The 8,056-nt window shown below is 47.4% G+C and overlaps 1 long non-coding RNA gene across 1 annotated transcript; it reads right to left on the bottom strand.

Moving 5' to 3' along the window:
- Positions 1-227: 227 nt before the first annotated feature.
- LOC147985116 (uncharacterized) lies at positions 228-4,208 on the bottom strand. The gene is made up of 3 exons (XR_015615095.1): positions 3,825-4,208; positions 2,492-2,566; positions 228-1,180 (listed from the first exon to the last, which is right to left on the bottom strand). It is a non-coding gene; the product is annotated as an uncharacterized LOC147985116 (long non-coding RNA).
- Between the last annotated feature and the right edge of the window lie 3,848 nt (positions 4,209-8,056).

Below are 8,056 nucleotides of genomic sequence, written 5' to 3'. Positions count from 1 at the left end.
GACATCTGAATCGGAAGGATAAATTCCAGGGAACAACTGATGATTGTGTGCATTCACACACATGTTGAATCAAAAGGATCATAATGACAATCACAAAGGTTTTTAAAGTAAATTGCTAGACCAAAGGAATTAACCGGAATGCAAGTATGCAAGAATACCAAGAACAACAGGCTGTTGAGGATTTTCGAAAGATCAAATAGTATTTCGAAGTCTTTTGCGGAACACAAGAACAACTGGGAATGAGTGGATACTCGATAAGTCCGAGGAATTATCCGTAGATGTATTTCTTCGGCAATGAACTACAAGGCAGTGGTACAAGGGATTCTTAAAAGTAGGAGATCAATTCGATGCATCTTGTAACAACAAGAGAAACTCAGAGTAATTGTATGAACAACAAGTGTATGTCGTTATCCTTATGGATATATCGGTAGTAGGGAATTGAAAAGGCAGAGGGCACAAGGGTCTCGGGAATGATCGAAGAGTATCTTCAAAATCTTCTGGTGCAGTAGGCGATCAACTGTGATAAAGGGGATCTCCGGGAGAAGTAGTTACGAGAACCTAGAGTCAGATTTAGTAAAATCATTTAACTCGAGTAGAAGACAGATCATAGTCCCAGAGTAAGGATCGAGGAGTAAAAGACCCTAATACCACCCAGATGGCGACGTGGGCCTGTAAGGCACACAGCCATGTTAGTAAAAAGTTTTGTAATGTCTAGACTCGACTTAGGCCAAGGAGTGTGGAAGGGGGATTCCTACAGGCAGTCGGCTCTCATACCAACCTGTGACGCCCCCGATTCAATTGTACACTAATCATGCACGCAAATGTGTACGACCAAGATCAGGAACTCACAGGAAGATATCACAACACAACTCTAGACACAAATTAAAATAATACAAGCTTTATATTACAAGCCAGGGGCCTCGAAGGCTCGAATACAAATGCTCGAAGGCACAAGAGTCAGCGAAAGCAACAATATCTGAGTACAGACATACGTTAAACAAGTTTGCCTTAAGAAGGCTAGCACAAACTGGGATACAGATCGAAAGAGGTGCAGGCCTCCTGCCTGGGATCCTCCTAAACTACTCCTGGTCGTCGTCAGCGGGCTGCACGTAGTAGTAGGCACCTCCCAAGTAGTAGGAGTCGTCGTCGATGGTGGCGTCTGGCTCCTGGGCTCCAACGTCTAGTCGCAACAATCGAGTATAGAAAGGGGGGAAAGGGGAAGCAAAGCAACCGTGAGTACTCATCCAAAGTACTCGCAAGCAAGGAGCTACACTACATATGTATGCATTGGTATCAAATGGAATAAGGGTATCATATCTGGACTGAACTGCAGAAAGCCGGAATAAGAGGGGGATAGCTAGTCCAATCGAAGACTGCGCTTCTGGTAACCTCCATCTTGCAGCAGGAGAAGAGAGTAGATGGTAAGTTCACCAAGTAGCATCGTGTAGCATAATCCTAACCGATGATCCTCCCCTCGTCGCCCTGTGAGAGAGCGATCACCGATTGTATCTGGCACTTGGAAGGGTGTGTTTTATTAAGTATCATGTTCTAGTTGTCATAAGGTCAAGGTACAACTCCAAGTCGTCCTGTTACCGAAGATCACGGCTATTCGAATAGATTAACTTCCCTGCAGGGGTGCACCACATTTCCCAACACGCTCAATCCCCTTTGTCCGGACACACTTTTCTGGGTCATGCCCGGCCTCGGAAGATCAACACGTCGCAGCCCTACCTAGGCACAAAAGAGAGGTCAGCACGCCGGTCTAAATCCTATGGCGCAGGGGTCTGGGCCCATCGCCCATTGCACACCTGCATGTTGCGTACGCGGCCGGTGAGTAGACCTAGCAACCTCCATTACAAAGGAAGTTGCGTTACGCGGTCCAACCCGGCGCGCGTCGCTCAGTCGCTGACGTCACAAAGGCTTCGACTGATACCACGACGTCGAGTGCCCATAACTGTCCCCGCGTAGATGGTTAGTGTGTATAGGCCAGTAGCCAGACTCAGATCAAATACCAAGATCTCGTTAAGCGTGTTAAGTATTCGCGAACGCCGACCAGGGCCAGGCCCACCTCTCTCCTAGGTGGTCTCAACCTGCCCTGTCGCTTCGCCTCAAAGTAATAGTCGGGGGCCGTCGGGAACTCAGGCCCACCACTACCTGGATGGAGCCACCTGCCCCTTCAGCCCCCATCTCCAAACAGTATCACCAGTAATGTAACATTGTCAAGTATATAGTATATGCCCGTGATCACCTCCCGAAGTGATCACGGCCCAGTAGTATAGCATGGCAGACGGACAAGAGTGTAGGGCCACTGATGGAACACTAGCATCCTATACTAAGCATTTAGGATTGCAGGTAAAGGTAACAACAGTAGTAGCAAGGACAGGCTATGCATCATGATAGGATAACGGAAAGCAGTAACATGCTACACTACTCTAATGCAAGCAGTAGAGAGAAGAATAGGCGATATTTGGTGATCAAAGGGGGGGCTTGCCTGGTTGCTCTGGCAAGAGAGAGGGGTCGTCAACACCGTAGTCGACAACAGGGGTACCGGCATCGGTCTCGGGGTCTACCGGAAAAAAATAACGGAGGGGAACACAATAAATAACAATACAATCAAAGCATCACAAGGCATAACATGACAATACGCAGTGCTAGGGGTGCCCTAACGCGGTATGAGGTGGTACCGGCGAAGGGGGGACACATCCGGGAAAATATCCCCGGTGTTTCGCGTTTTCGGACAGATGAACCGGAGGGGGAAAGTTATGTGTTCGCTATGCTAGGGATGCATGTCGGACGAACGGGCTGTGTATCCGGATTCGTCTCGTCATTCTGAGCAACTTTCATGTACAAAGTTTTTCCATCCGAGCTACGGTTTATTTTATATTAATTTTTAAAGTTTTAATTCATTTTCTAGAATTACTGAAATTATGAATTACTGAAATTATGCTAAGTCCTCAGTTTTAAATATCATTTAGCTGTTTTCCAGAGGCTATAACTAGTCTTCTATTCATCCTATGAATTGGTGCCTTATACCAATATTGATCACTTTCATGTGGTCTACAAGATGGTAACAATTGCATCATTGTTAGATCCTTGTATCATGTTTATTTTCTGCTCCAAAGTTGCTATAGCAGCATATCTGTTTTTAGTTCTGCCAGTTAACAGAACATAGACTTTTGTCATTTTCATAGGAATTAATCCAGGCAACTTTTGGATTTGGTCCAATGGAAAGAATTGAACCTTGTCAAGCGTACTACCTACACATATTTATTTTAGCTATGTTGAGCTTTGTTTAGATCCTGTTTTGAGGCTATTCAGGGGGCTAACCAATGTAATTTTAGAAAAGCTAGCCTCGGCTACAGTAAAAGCAGCATCAGTAGATAGAGCAGAACAATGGTTCAACTAGCAGGAGCAGCAGTGGCAAGCAGAAGTAGTGCAGAAGCAGCAGCAGCAGCGACCCGGGGCAGCACGAGCGAGTGCAGAGGCACGGACGGGCGTGGGTGATGCACGCGGGGATACACGGGGGGCGTGGCCGGACGTGGGGCTTGGCGCGGGCAGGGTGTCGGCGGCTGTAGGCGGCAACGGCGCAGGTGGGCGGCGCGAGCGGCGGCAGTAGAAGCAGCAGTAGGCAGTGGAAAAAGTAAGAGCAGTGGCAGCGGCAATAGCTACGAGCAGAGTAGCAGCAAAGCAGTGGCTAAGCCGCGGCATAGGTGCAGCACACCTCGCACGCACGTACGCGTACACGGGGTCTCATACGAGCTCAGTGACGGCGGTTTCGGCGACTAATCAATAACAAGGAGTGGTGTTTCGGAAGAGTGGCTCACTGAGATGCTCGACGACGAGCTTGGGAGGTCGGGGTTGGACCGGAGCCGCAGCAAACGATGCCGGATGCCAACGACGTACACAACGAAGTTGTGCTCCACGCCGAGTGTACGGCGCGGCCCGACTTGATTCAACGGTCGTAGACGAAGGAGACGAGGATGGGGAGGCTCCTGGTGACCTTCTCATGGCGCGGGGAGGGCAGTGACCGCGGGATCGACGAGGATGCAGTGACGGCGGCTCGGCAGTGCCTTGCGGGGAAGAAAGCGGCGCAGGGAGTAAGAACAGAGAGGGCTAGGGTTGTCCCTGGGGTTCAGGGTGATATTAACCTAGCACCAGACCGCGGGATGCACGCCACGTGAGGCATCTCGTCTGTGGGCGGCCATGGCACCCCTGCCTCCTGCCTTGTCGGGGAGTGGAAGAAATGGCCGGCCAGGTGGGCTGGGCCTGGTACAGTTAAGTGTTGGGCTACACACTGTAGCACTAGGCTTTTGGTGCATAGTATGCGCTTTTCTCTTTAATCTATCTGTAATTGAAAAAGCTATTGCTTTGCAATTAATTTGGACACCATTTCATTTTTGTTAGATGTGATATTTACCACAAAAATACTTGGCTACGTTCTAGGCTGGCACAAAAATTTTGGGGCCAAAACGAGCTGTTCAAATTTAGTTTTAAATTTATGTGCATATATTTAATGCTACAAGCCCTATTTTAAATAGGTTAAGGGCATTTTAAAAATTCAAAAGATGTTGGTTTCTACATGAAAATTACTTAGAGAATACTTGCAACATCTCAAACATTTTAGTTTTTTCAGTTTGAAGAAATTTTTATTTGGCTTTATTTTAAATTTTAAAATGGCTTTGATTTTTGTCAAGTGGCAATTTGGCCTAGTTAAACATGATGACATGGCACCATTAGGGTGAGGTCACTGTAGCATGACACTGGGGGTGTTACAATGTATGAAAGCCTGCACGCAAAGGGGCCCTTCCACAATTGGCAACGCCCTTGTTCTGTTTCGAGTCCGCTCAACAGCTCAAGCGGTCACGTCGAGAGTGGCAGGGTAGCCTTCCGCAATCGGCAACGCTCTCGATTCTGACTCGAGTCAAGCTCGACAGTTTGAGCGGCTGCGTTGAGGGCGGTAAGGTGGTTCGCTCGGCAGCAAGCACACCCGGCAGGCCGTTGGGGATCCGTCCTCAAGGTGCCGCCCTGGGTTTACGCACCAGCAAGCCTACCCGTTTAACGTAGGGTAAACATACAAGGGGAAGATCGAACAGGAAGATAACATGCATTGTACCAAAAGTGATGCGGAGTTATATTACATCAATTGTTGTTGCGGTTCTAACTAAAGATAAAAATTGTCTTGGTCATGAACCTGCAGCGGCAGTTGGAGACGGAGTGCCTAATCTCGGAGCTGGCCCTCTATCCTCTCGATTTCACTGATGTGGCTGATGATGGGCTTGATATGCTCCTTGAGCGCCGCGAGGTCCACACCCGCCGGCAAGCTGTCCAGCGCGGCATCGAAGTCGAGGTTGGGGCTCCAGTGCGCCATCTTGGTGAGAACCTTGGTCATGGCACCCTGGCAAAGCCTCCGGGACTCCTTGGCCAGGGAAGCCGTTCGGTTAGAGTGGAGCTGCTCTAGGGCCCCGAGGACGCCCTCGAAGAAGATGGTCAGCTTGGTGTTGGGACTCGTGTTGCACTCCATGGTATACCTCACATTTGCATCCCCATGGTAGCCAGCTGCGTGGTAATCCTGCCGGCGACGCCTTCGAGACGCCTGATCCAGCGGTTCTCGCCTTCCACAAAATCCGTGTGGTTGTCGACTTCATTTCTTCCGCAGCTGCTTCTCGGTCTCCAGGTCCTTGGCCAGGACCTCCTCCTGGGCCTTGCCCTCCGACAGCATCCCCTCGAGACCCTCCAGCTTCAGCTTGAGGTCTTTGATGGAGTTGTTGGCTTCGGAGAGCTGCCCGGCCTTGTGTAGCGACCAGACCTCAAACAGTCTGATCTCTGTGCTCCGGTGTCATCCCTGGATCAGTAATGCTGACACCACATAGTACTCGGAGGATTTATAGCAGAGTAGCAATCACACACTTATTACATCGAGTGTCTCAAAAGAGAACTTATTACAATAAATATGGCTTAAGGCCATCTAATAACGATAACAGCGGAAGGCTTGGAAGATAAGTGAGTCCATCAACTCCAACGGCATCACTGAGTATAGAACCACAACCTAAAACTCCTTAATCGTCGTCTGAAAAGTCTGCAACATTAACGTTGCAGCCCGAAACGGGTCAGCACATGGAATATGCTGGCAAGGTAACACACAGAGAGTAATGGAATGAAACAACTATACTATATGCATATTTGGCTGGTGGAAAGCTCTATGGTTATAGTTTTGCATAAAGCCAATTTTTCCCTACTTCAAAGGAATAAAATTTATTTAACTATCATGGTAGTTGTTAAACATTGAGAATGGTTTTCAGCATTCTCAATCCCAATTACTCATCATCATTAAACATAACCCAACAAAGTTAATTTAGAGTAACATGTTGAGATTCACATGATAATCCAAGTACTAGATACTCAAGATGTCCATAACCGGGGACATGGCTAACCATGATTAGTTTATTACACTCTGCAGAGGTTTGCGCACTTCTCCCCACAAGACTCGATCGCCTCCGTTTGGTTTCTCGCACTACATGGTGTTTGAGAAGACGGATGACCGAGACATAGTCTTTCAGAAGCGCTAGCACCTTACGATCGGGTAGACCGTACCACCTACATCCCCTACATCTGCTAGTCTACCACTGTAAGAGTTCTCACAACTTAGTCAACTATGCTAGAGCCCATAATAGCTTGTGGCTGCACACGGAAGTTTCTAGTATGAATAGTCTCATGATCCCTTTGAGCCTGGGTGGCGTTCCAAAAGAAAACAGGCAAGTCCTGGAATACCCAGGTGCCTCAATCCACCCAGATGTGTGTTTAAGTTGCCACCTTAGATAAACCATTAATTAACAAAACTCACATCTGTCATGGATATCACTCACCCAATCCACGTCTACTAGCATAGCATGGCATAATAAGCAAACGTAGAAGTAACTCCCAAAGGTTTGATAATAAACAGGTAATAGGTTCTACCTCAACTACTTCCCATCCCACAATTTAATTAGATCCTAACCATGCAATGTGTGAGGATTGATCTAATGCAATAAAACTGGGTAGTAGGAAAGGTATGATCAAAGTGTTACTTGCCTTGCTGATGATCTGCGAAACCTAGAGATTCGAAGTAACAGGCGGCGCACTCCGGGTATTCAATCGCAGACAAAAAAACAAGCATACAATAAGTACTCATATAATGCACAGGTAAAACTCAAATAAGAGATCTAACCAGAAGGTTCAACTTAAGAACTCCGGTTGGCAAAAAGAATCAAATCGAACAAAGCAACGAAAGTCAAACGGCGAAACAAAACAACTTCGTTCTACAAATCTGGATCTAGGTCAAATTTTACAGTAGCAAAAACTTTTTTAAGTTGGTTAAACGGATAGAGGGTTTCGAGACGAAACTCTAGGCGCTTGAATCGCCTGATTCCGATAAACGAGCGAAAAGTTATACTAAAAAGAAAATCGGATCAGGAATCGCGATCAGAAAAATCACGGATTTAATCCGAGAAAAAGAAAAAATGACGAACGCTCGCTAGTACGAACGAACGGACGAACGCTCGCTATTTAAATAAACCGGAAAAACTGATCTATTTAAAAAACCGAATCAAAAAAAACTGATGGCATGGAAGTCGAGGCGGCGGCGAACCTCGGCGGCGACGTCCGTCGGCGGCGGCGGCGCGGGCGGCGGCGCGGCGGGGCGGCGGTGCGGGCGGGGCGGCGCGGGTGGCGGGGCTGGCTAGGGTTTTCTCCCAGGGGGGCTGGGCCGGCTTATATTGCCTAGTCGGGCCAGAGTCCTAGTCGGACACGGCCCGTTAGGTCGGTTCGTTTTTTTAAATAATTACGCTCAGAAGAAAAATAAATAGAAATACTAAACGGACTCCAAAAATTCCGAAATAAATTTTCACGGGCTTCTAAAATCAAGCCGCACAAGGTGAACATTTATTTGGGACCTAAATGCAATTTTGAAAAACGCACTTTTTTCCTAAATTCAAATAAAATACCGAAAAACTCCGAAATAAAATCTTATTTGATTTTATTATTAAATCCTCAATATTTCTTTATTTTGGGAAAGTCATTT

This window comes from Triticum urartu, chromosome 2A, assembly GCF_056163025.1.
Source record: "Triticum urartu cultivar PI428250 chromosome 2A, HENAU_Tu73, whole genome shotgun sequence".
NCBI classification, from domain to species: Eukaryota; Viridiplantae; Streptophyta; class Magnoliopsida; order Poales; family Poaceae; genus Triticum; species Triticum urartu.
The sequence above is the reverse complement of the archived record's forward strand: the minus strand, read 5'-3'. Positions and strand labels throughout refer to the sequence as shown.